Below are 10,999 nucleotides of genomic sequence, written 5' to 3'. Positions count from 1 at the left end.
AACTTTATCTTTAAACGCGTTTCCCCGAAAATCGTGTTTTTTAAGCATTTTAGTCACACTTTTCATAGTAGTTATACTCCGATTTCAATGGTTTTGGTCTTAAAAGGTTCGGAAAACTTACCGCTAAGTTTCCCCGTGTACGATTTTTGAAATTTTTTTTCATTCCATTTTTATAACCTTTTAAAGTTCAAAAAATTAGCAAAAAAAAATTTTTTTTGCAAATTGTTGCATAACTTTTGAAAAAAATTTAAAAAAAAAAATCTGTCACGGGAAAACTTAACAAGGGAAACTCTGAAGACAACGCATATCTAATTTTTGCTTTCTGATTACCCAGGTGGAAAAACCGTGACCAAAATGGAGACCTGTTTCGTTTGGAGGTGGACGTCTTCAGCGCCATTTCAAGGTTGCGGGTGTTAATTTTTTTCAAAGTCAAAACCATTTTTTAAAAGCCAAGACATGTACCTTTAAAATAAAAAAAAAATTTTTTTAAAAATATTCACAGGATTTGTCACAATCAATCCCCAAAAAAACCCTTCATTTCAGGGCCTCGAGACCAGAAGACCCCCTTAACTTACGACGCTATTTGCAAATATTATAAATCTGCCGATAGAATTAATTTATATAAAAACAGACGTGGGTATCCACATCTCTTATCTAGTAGCCTCATTAGCAAAGAGCAAGGTTGGACTAAAAAAGAGAAAGATGAAAAATGTTTATATAAGTGGTTAAATTTCAAGGGCCGATGTTGAATATGAACCACACCTAAACGTCAACAATACCGTTGGACTTCTTTCTTTGGGGTTATTTAAAAGAAAAGGTGTACGTCGATAAGCCAGCAACAATTCAAGAACTAAAGGATGAGATAATTCGGCCCATGAACGGCATAGAACCTCAATTATGCCTCAGCGTCATCGAAAATTTGAACCATCAGATGGAGGTGTGCCGCCGAGGCCGCGGCGGCCATTTGGCCGATATTTTGTTCCATACGTAATTGAGCCATACCAATATTATCATAATAAAGAGAAATGACAATAATTTCCCAAACAAATTGTATTTAATTCAAAATCAATACCGGCCCTTAAAACTTAACCACCCTTTATTATCTCAACTGAATAAAGAAGTTTTAATAAAAAAGATTAATATGAAAAAAAATGCAATTTATTTATAGAATTTAAAACAAATTATTACTAAAAATAAAAATAAATAATTGGCGCGTACACTTCTGTTAGGTGCTTGGCCGAGCTCCTCCTCCTGTTTGTGGTGTGCGTGTTGGTGTTGTTCCACAAATTATTACTAGAAATCTTTTTAGTATAAGCCGAGGGTTTAATATAGCATAACGGACAAACAACTATTCAGTCACTCGATGGTACAGATATAAGGTGCCTTCGATTTGTCATATGTTAGCGAGTGGCGAACGAACGAAGCAACTGGTATAAAAAAACATTTGTTGTTAACTTTGGAAAAGAGCGGCCGAAATGGAAGCATTTAGTGGAAAGTACTTAATGAGTATTAGTAAGACAACATTCATCAGGGAAACAGTTGGTGCTTCAACTCATTACTTGTGATGCTCTGTTCTCTCAATGTTTTTGTTAACTGCAGATCAAAAACTAAGCAATTGCAAGGAACGGAGTTGCCGTGTATGAACACGACGGGCAACACTAAAAGAGAACTCGCACAATTGAAACAACAATATTTTCTCTGTATGATCGCAGTATCAAGAAATTTGCTTAAAATCTAAAGAGTGATTTGGCAGCACTGAATACATGAATATTAAGTTATACCAGTTGTATGAGGTGAAACCGTACCCGCTAGCAACGAATCTTCCTCCATAACTTTGTTATTTACTTTCACAAGCAAAGTTTTCGCCAAGTGAACTAACCAAAGGCGCCTATAGTGAAAACTTTTACAGCTTCCACGGAGACTAGTCGGGGAAGTTACGGTAATTCTTTTCCTGACCTAATTAGACTACACATTACTGAGATATTCGCTTGAAATCGAACGACTTGGTTCATTTTTAGCTGAAACACTTACGTCTGCACAATTTTTGGTACTTTGGTCCGTGCGTCCGCTCACTAATGCAGCAGAATTTAGTTTGGAATATATTGATCCCAATCTATCCATAACAATTTATTTATGCGCACTATCTATCTGATGAGGTAATATTATTATTATATTATATTACAACCCAACTTTGGCGTAAGTTCTTTCATATTTTTGGTAGTAATTTTGAACTTTTCAAAACACTGCTGTTTCATGAATTCCATCTAGATTAAAAATTTAAATATTGAGTCACGTTTCCACATTATCGGCCCATAAGAATATTAGGAAAAATTATTATGGTCATTGTTGTAACCGTTGCTTATGCATAAAATAAGCTTGCTAGGTGTTGTATCAACGCATTGGCATTCCACTTCGCCGCAGCTCACTTATGCACCTGTTGTAGAAGATAGACACCCGAAAAGCGTTCATATCGATATTATGAACGTAGAAGAATTTGTTTTCATTGGAAATTGTTATCTACTTAATTTATTTAAAACGCGTTTATTTTTTCTTCTTTAAGAGAGTCAAGCTACATATAAGCTTGTTATTCTTGAAAGATTTATGGAGTTGGAAGCAAAACACGTCGAAAACTTTATCGATTTGATTTTGAAAAAATGTGATTTAGAGGGCCAATTATACAGTAGTGTTTTCTTCGTATTTTTCGATAAAACAAAAACAAATTTGTCTTTTATTCTTTTGCTTTTTATCAGATAATACGGTGAAAATTGTTTGGCCAAAAAGATTTATTTTTTATTTTTTTTCAATTCTTTGTGAAGTGAAAAAATATCATAATTGAATTTTTATCTTCAACCAGGTTTAACAGGTAAAGATTACACATAAGTTGCAGTAATGACTCAAAACTAGAATAATTTGATTTATCTTCTTCTAGGCTAACATTTAAACATATTATCGTCTGTCACTTGCTATAATATTTATTTATTTACTTTTATTGTATAGTTACGTATTTATTTAATGACATATAGCTCCGTAGGTATATATATTATTTATTATTCTTCATGTTTTTATTTAGTTTTTACTTATTTATGATTAATAAAATGGAATTATACGAAAATAAAAATTGGTTTCTTCTAACAACTGTACGATGCTCGATTGAACCACGCCGCATAATACTTCGACTATTTCAAGTTAGAATTAAATATTAAGAAATAATTTAAATTTAAGAATAATAATGAAATAGAATAGTTATTTCGTGTTTCCTTTAATATTGAATACCTCCTAAAATTTAGTTAAATAACTTTATTAACTACCGCTGAATACAAAAATGTAATATTTATTTTCCTTTTCTACTTTCCACTACCTGAAATACGAAATATGTACTAAGGGGAAAATATTCAAATTTCTCTCACTTTTGGGGTGATTCTTTCAGGGGGGAGCCTGGTTTATGAGATCTAAAAATTTCATCTCTTTGCGATTTTTTTTTTTTAAGGAAAAAATTAATTTAGCACTGCAAAGTTGTTTCTATCTTTTAATGAACATTTAAAAAGTATAAAAAATATTTGTACTGGTTAAAATAAGTTGAAAAAACTGTTTAACATAGAAATTAGTAGAGCGCTGCAACGCTGGAGTTTCCAACTGGCGTACAAGATACAGCTCGTAATTATTATCTTAAGCAATAAATTCAAATGGATTTCTAATTATCATGATTTTTTATTCTAGATGAACTAAAAAAACTGAGAGAAATTCCAAAATTTCAACTTTTTGGAGGTTTTAAAGAAAAAAATGCCTTGCTATAAAAAGAAATTCACTTCAACTTGGTATAAAAATCTTGAAAAATTTGTTTTTATCTATTTTGTTAGTTTAAATAGAAGAGAATTTAATACTGAAGGAAACAAGCTATGAATCATTTCAAAAGGTTCATTAGTTTGTTTTCATTCATGTACGCCAATTCAAAGAAATCATAACAAAGAAAAGTCGAGAAAAGAAGATAAAGTTTGTACTATAGCTGTCCGGTCACAGCGTAACTACCTAACGCTCGCCTACCTTTGGCTTTGTATCTACGAAAATATTGAGAATTAGGCTCTATAACTTTGTGTGAATATTCTGAAATATATATTATTAGGAATCGCTTAAAACGAAAACAAAAAAAATTGATTTTTTTACCTTATAAACCAGGCTCCCCCTTCACAGAAGAATCATTTGAAGATATATTTCGCAAAGAGCAGCAATGCCGTAAAATGTAACATCGTGCGAAAAAAACCAATTCCATGTATTTGGAGACTAAAAAAGTCGTCTTATTTCAAGATCTGACGAAATCAAATTAAATAAAAATCATAATATGTCATAAATAAAGAACTTATGCAACTTCTAGAATTCGTTAAAAAAGCCATTTGTATTGAAAGGGTCAACACCCAACCGCTACTGAACTGATTATTCGATATTGCGCTGAGTATATTGCTTCTTTGAAAATGTACCATTTATTAAAAAAAGGCGATGATTTTTTCTCTCTAAGCTAAGCTGGTGATTTCTATCAGCTGTAAGCAGGACTTGTTTCCTCTTTATAATCGAAACATTGTTCAAGATCAAAATTCGTGTATGATATTTTTGCTTCAATAAAAAGGTAAGGTATCATTTTGAAAGAAAAGTTCTAAGCTTTCATTTGAGCATAATTAAATAAATAAAAAATTACCAAAAATGGAAAACGAAAAAATGCTATAAAAAGCAATTATTTCTTTTCTCTTAGACGACTCAATAATTTTCATTCCCTTTTTCAAAACTTATGCGACTTATAGACTGACTTCTAGTAGAGAACCTTCATTAAATTTCATGAAACTCAAAGCGATGAAGTTTTTATAAGGGTAAGTGTGCCGGTGTGTTGCTCAACATACCAACAATAAGTTGTCTCTCCAAAACAGCAATAAGACACATCACGGCATTGAAAATTAACTTAATGGGCCCCTCTTATCCCTCTCAATAGCACCAGGACATACTTAATCACTCTGCACGCTGCTGATTGCAATCGCACAAATAACGGTTTTACTAAGTACAAACAATGAGTTTCGGAATTAGTTTTCGAACCTCATAACTTTTTGTTTTTAAAAGCAATATCAATTTCATGAAGCCTTCCTGAAATGTTACTCGATTATTCCAGAACTAATTAATTCGCACTACTTACATTATGAGAAAAAAAATTATTTCAAAAACCGCAGATTTGTTTCACTGTACGCCCGATCAGTAACACATTAAGAACGCAAATCAACTCACAGGAGAACAAATAAACGCAATAGCCGTTCGATGCAGAACACATACGGGTATTAAAGTGCTCAAGTGGAGTGGGGGAAGTGGAGCGTGAAGGTGACGGCTGCTGCTGCCACATGCTTGCCGTCGAGAAAATGTTTATTTGCTGTTGTTTGTGGGTAGCTTTCTGATTGTTGTTGTTGTAGTCATAAACTTTAAATTGATTACCACGAGTACTTCAATTGTATCTTGTAGCTTGTCACTGTACGCTGCTGAATGCTGAAATCTCGTATTTGCTGATGTGTGTATGTATGTATTTTAACCTTTTTACGTTTTTTCTCTTATTTTACAACTTTTTACGCTCTAAAATTTATTATACAATTTTTGTTAATTTGTTAGCTATGAAACGGCTGGCTTACGAATCTCGTTTTCAATTTTGAATAACTTTGTTTTGATTATTAAAAGTAAATAAATAAAACCGTTGATTACCTCAGTGTGAGTTTTAATTGGATTGTGAGTTTTAAACAAACACACGCACCCAAGTGAAATTCTCAATCATTTATACTCACACATCGCAACCGAGCTACTTAAATAAAAGCCCCCACAAGTGCGCTTATAGGCAGTCAAGTGCCGGCAGCCAAACTCGAGCTAATGATTTCTAACCAAATGTTCTGCGACAATTTGGCAACACACCGAAAATTCGCGCCAATTTTTAGGCCATCTCCGCATTGCAAACGCCTATACTTAATGACAAAATCTGCCAGAACTTAAGCGGCTTTGCGTTCTTAGCGACAAATTCGTCTCAAGAAGTACATACGCGCAAAACTATGTATGTATGTATGTACGTATTTAGGTGAGCGACTATAGTTTTTTTTTCTGAACCCCTTCCTGCAATGTTTGTTGCTTGACAACTTCGCATAACTTAAATTGAGAAAATCAGTACAGAAAAATGAAAAATATACTTGAAAATTACAACTACAAATTCATTTATGTGTACAGGGCCGTCGAGGTAAGTCCAGAAAATATTTCGCTAGGCCGGAAGCAAAGGTGTTAAGTGCAAACCTGCTGATAGAGAGGTATATTTTAAGCAGATTATTTTCTTATTTTCCGTTACGGTAAAAGTGTTAGTCCAACGATGAGTCAAATGCAGAACAGAAGAAGGGCTGTGATAATGGAATCGAGTGACGCCGTGGAAATATCTAAGACAATAACTGAGTTAGCAGTCTCTGACCACAAGGCAAGGAAAAAAGCAACAGCCAGATTTTTGGCCATTTTCTAGGCTTAAACTGTAAAGTCCTTGATTATTCCATATGGGGCGTGGGTGTTAAATATATAAAAAAGTAATTGGCGCGTTCACTTCTGTTAGGTGTTTGGCCGAGCTCTTCCTCCCATTTGTGGTACGCGTCTTGATTTTGTCCCACAGATTGTAAGAACAACTTTTTCATAACAGAAATACTCTTGACTGTTTGACATTGCCTGCCAAGGGGCGACCGCTATGACAAAAAACGTTTTCCTCATATAGGTGTATCATGCACGGATATTCGAACCTACAGAAATACACTCGGAGGTTTGCCATTGCCTGCCGAGGGGCGGCCGCTATTAGAAAAATGTTTTTATTAATTTTGGTGTTTCACCGAGATTCGAACCAACGTTCTCTCTGTGAATTCCGAATGGTAATCTCGCACCAACCCATTCGGCTACGGCGGCCGTTCGGCTATTGGGTAATTTTGAGCTACGAAGTCTACATATTGTGATCTCTCATGCTTGCCTTCGAGCGTGTAGTTGGGGGCTTCTAATGAATTTTGGCTCTTTCTTGAGGTTCTAGTCATATTATCACCAATGAGTTTAGAATAACACCACCTTGGAGAAAGTGTACCCATCTTGTGAGAGCTAGATATTCATGTTTTGACGTAAACGGTAGTGGCTTATTTCTACTAGTTCTATCTTCATGAAATAATAACGCAGGCTACAAAGCCACGTATAGTACCCACTGAGAGTTCGTGAACCCTCTTTATCCAGGTTTAGTAGCCTATACGTTACTCTCCTGGAAACATGGATAAACTGCTTAGACTGCCGTGTTCTGGGTTGTCCATTAATCGTCCTGTGAAAGCCTCATAAGCCATGTCCTGATACAAAGCCCAGCATACAGTGTTGTTTGCTCACAGGATATTCAGGGCAATTAAGCATTCCGCAAACAATTTTGGTGGTATTATGTGAGACTACAGTGGACTTTGGTCTACCTGGTTGTCGAACAAATGCAAACCTGCTTCAAAATACCTTTTTAAATGTATTCTTTGCCAAAAATTTCAGACCCTGCTGTAGCAGACTAACTCAGTCGTCATGACAAATTTCTTCCCATTTTAACAAGACACGTGCAAATAAACTTGTTTTTCAGTACATATCCATTAGTTTTATATTCAAACTTAATATTCCGGATTTACCTCGACGACCTTATATGTATGTATTTGGATATTAACATAAATCAGAAATAAATTCTGTAATTATATGTTGTTTTGCTTTACCCGCTTCTTAATTATGCACTCACGGATTTGTGTGAGAGAGCTGATTTTTGAAACTCTGACGACTGCCGGCAGCTGACGCAGCGAGCAACACATTATGCTTAATAATTGTAATTTATAAATCTTTTTTTTAGTTTCACGCTTATGATCTAAAATAGCATTACTAATACCTTCTGTAGCCGAAAATGTTTTACAGATATACATTTAAATAATTCTATGGGACAACTTCCTTCCCACTTTTGAAAATTTATAAATCTGTAAATTTCCAAGGCATTTTAAGCGAATAGAGCCATACACTAGGTTGTTTAATAAATATTGCGGTTCGATAGGAAAGGGCATTGCTACAAGCCTAAATATTTTTCGTTACGTTGGTGCACTGTTCATATGAAGGTATGCGAAGTTTCATTCAAATCTGTCAATTCATTCTTTATTTACAAGCCATTTAGTATCAACGTGTCACAGTACTTTCTACAATGGAAAAAATCAAGTATCGTGCAGTAATTGAATTTTTAATTTTGGAAGGTTTAAAAGCAAAGGAAATTTATGAACGAATATTAAAAGTGTGTAAGGACTTTCCTCCATCAATTGATACAGTAGAAAGATAGGTTGCTGAATTTAAACGTGGCCGAATAAGTCTAGAAGACGATCCTCAATGAGTCCAAAAACAGCAGCAACACCAGAAATCACAGCAAAAATGAAGGATATCGTATTGGAAAATCGTTAAATGACTGAAAAAAAATTAGTAGAAGCCCTTGGGCCTCTTATTGGGCAGTGTGAGCAATATTTTGACTGAAGTATTGGGTTTCAGAAAGCTGTTAGCACAATACTTAGGTGCCGCATTCGCTAACAATGGAATAAAAGCTCATCCGACTGCGACTTTTTCAGCAACGTTTAGAGCATTTTCGGAACGATAAAGTAGATTTTGTGCGTGGAATCATCCCTATGGATGGGACTTGGGCCTATCACCATGATTCTAAATCAAAACAATAGGTTAAGGAGTAGAGTGAACCTGGCTCTACGGCTCCGAAACGAGCTCGTGTCCAGAAATCAACCAAGTCGTTAGCATTCAGTTTTTTGTGATTCAAAAGGAATTGTGTTTGTGGATTACTTGTCAATTGGTAACCAATAAATTCTGAATATTATTGTATCCTTTTAGACCAACTAAAGAAAAACTTTCGTGAAAAAATACCCAATTAGCAAAACAAAATATTCCTTTTCCATCAGGACAATGCATCGTGTCCCAAGTGCATTTTGACGATGGCTAACATCCATGAATTATAGTTCGAATTGCTGAAGCACTCACCTTATTCACCATCTGCGCCCCTGGCGAATTTCCTCTGTTTTTGATCCTCCTGTTTTGATCAAATTATCACGTCATAAAAGCTGTGGAATCGTATTTTGCAGCCCTTTCAGATTCTCACTTCAGGGATGAAATTCATAAATTGGAATCTCGCTGGAACAAGTGAGTTGATGTTCAGGGAGGCCATACTAAATAATAAAATGTAATTCAATAATACATTTTTCTTTATCAAGCCGCAAAATTTATTGAGCAAACTAGTAGAACATTGCAAAATGTAGCAATGAAAGCCTTTTGAAAAATATTTTGACTAACAGCCTATTTTTACGAAACCACGAAACCCAGCTCAATCGAGATTTTTACCACATATAGTAGATATTCGATTGCCGCCATCGTAGACGAGTGGGTTGGAGCGTGATTACCATTCGGAAGAGGACGAATTCGAAACCCCAAATAATAAAAAAAATGATTTTTTAATAGCACTCCCTCCTCGACTGGCCATGAAAAAGCTTCTTATAAAAACTGTTTGCTATTCAGAGGCGGCATAAAACTGTCTTTCCAACCATCAAGGAGCCCAGCACAAATTGGAGGAGGAGCTATTCCAAAGAAATGTCGTAAATTCAAACCAAAATACCTAAAGAGAGAATTTTTTAACTTGTATGTATTGTACATCCTAGCACCCCCATAGCACTTCGAAACTTTGACAAGTTTTGACTATTTTACTTTTTTGTCGATTTTTTAAAGTTCATATCGTCCCGTTAGTATAACAATAGCCTATGTGCTCATAGGCTATTATTTTCTTTTTAATTTTTGGATTCTCCATCGTCAATTTTATATGTGGTCAAAATTTTGTCAAATTCTAGTTCCACAAAGTGGGTCAAAACGTCAGTCAAAAAATAATAAATATTTACAGACATAACGAGATTTGAGTGAGAGCTACTTTCGACAAAAAGTTTGAAATTCATTTTCTCAAAACATCAAAAAATTTATAGGCTATTTTAATACTAAGGGGACGATATATTTAATATTCACTAATTTTGTAGTAAAGGTATGGTTAATTGTCTAACGAAATCCATAAACTATTCAATCTAATTCCACGGTGCTTAGTTATAAATCCTACTTAAGATTTTCGATATGCACTTTTACAGCTAATTAAATTTTAGTAAAATAAATTGTAATTTTTAAAAATACAAAAAAAAAGCATATTTCACTGGCTTTGATGAAAGTGAGTATATCATTGTATTATAGTGTCTAATTCTGGATTCTCGGCATAACATCAATCCCTAAAGGCAGGTCACATAAAACGTGAGTCGAGACTTCTGTATATAGTGATTAAACGTTCGATTGTGTGAAAAATGGAACTCATCTGCTGAAAATAAAACTGAACCAAGTTCGTATTTTTAATTTCAGATGACAAATGTAAATGGATCTCTATTCACCTTTAGGAATTGGTAGCGTTCTGACGTGAACTTCAGATCTCACATTGTTTCAATGAGATTGTATGTACATACATATATGAATTTTTGTGGTAGTTGATAATATCAACATACATACATGTGTACGAGTACACATAAACTTACATTCAATCATCGCTTATAAATATAGTTTTTACGTCATTATTAATTGGCAATTTTGTAATATTTTTTTGTAGTCATTCGAAATTTTATAAGATATTTGCGCACTTTTACAAAAAACAAATACTAATAATTTAATTGAGAATCATATATGTATACATATTTATTCTTGTATTTACAGATTTATTTATTAATTTTTTTATTTATTTAGATTTTTTCTGTTTTTGTGCTTGTTTATAAATTCCATAAACACAAGCATACGCTGAATAATGCGTAAATAAATTTCTTTGAATTTTTTCTCAGATGACACATTAGAAATCCCGCCTTAAGGCTCATTAGTATACAAAATAAATTTAAATTGCGATTCTACTAAT

The 10,999-nt window shown here is 34.0% G+C and overlaps 1 long non-coding RNA gene across 1 annotated transcript; it reads left to right on the top strand.

Moving 5' to 3' along the window:
* Positions 1–5,240: 5,240 nt before the first annotated feature.
* LOC128868729 (uncharacterized) lies at positions 5,241–10,539 on the top strand. The gene is made up of 4 exons (XR_008455150.1): positions 5,241–5,410; positions 5,491–5,544; positions 10,300–10,356; positions 10,462–10,539. It is a non-coding gene; the product is annotated as an uncharacterized LOC128868729 (long non-coding RNA).
* The last annotated feature ends 460 nt before the right edge of the window (positions 10,540–10,999 follow it).

This window comes from Anastrepha ludens, chromosome 6, assembly GCF_028408465.1.
Source record: "Anastrepha ludens isolate Willacy chromosome 6, idAnaLude1.1, whole genome shotgun sequence".
In the NCBI taxonomy this organism is placed as follows: Eukaryota; Metazoa; Arthropoda; class Insecta; order Diptera; family Tephritidae; genus Anastrepha; species Anastrepha ludens.
This window is presented reverse-complemented; position numbering and strand designations above follow the sequence as displayed.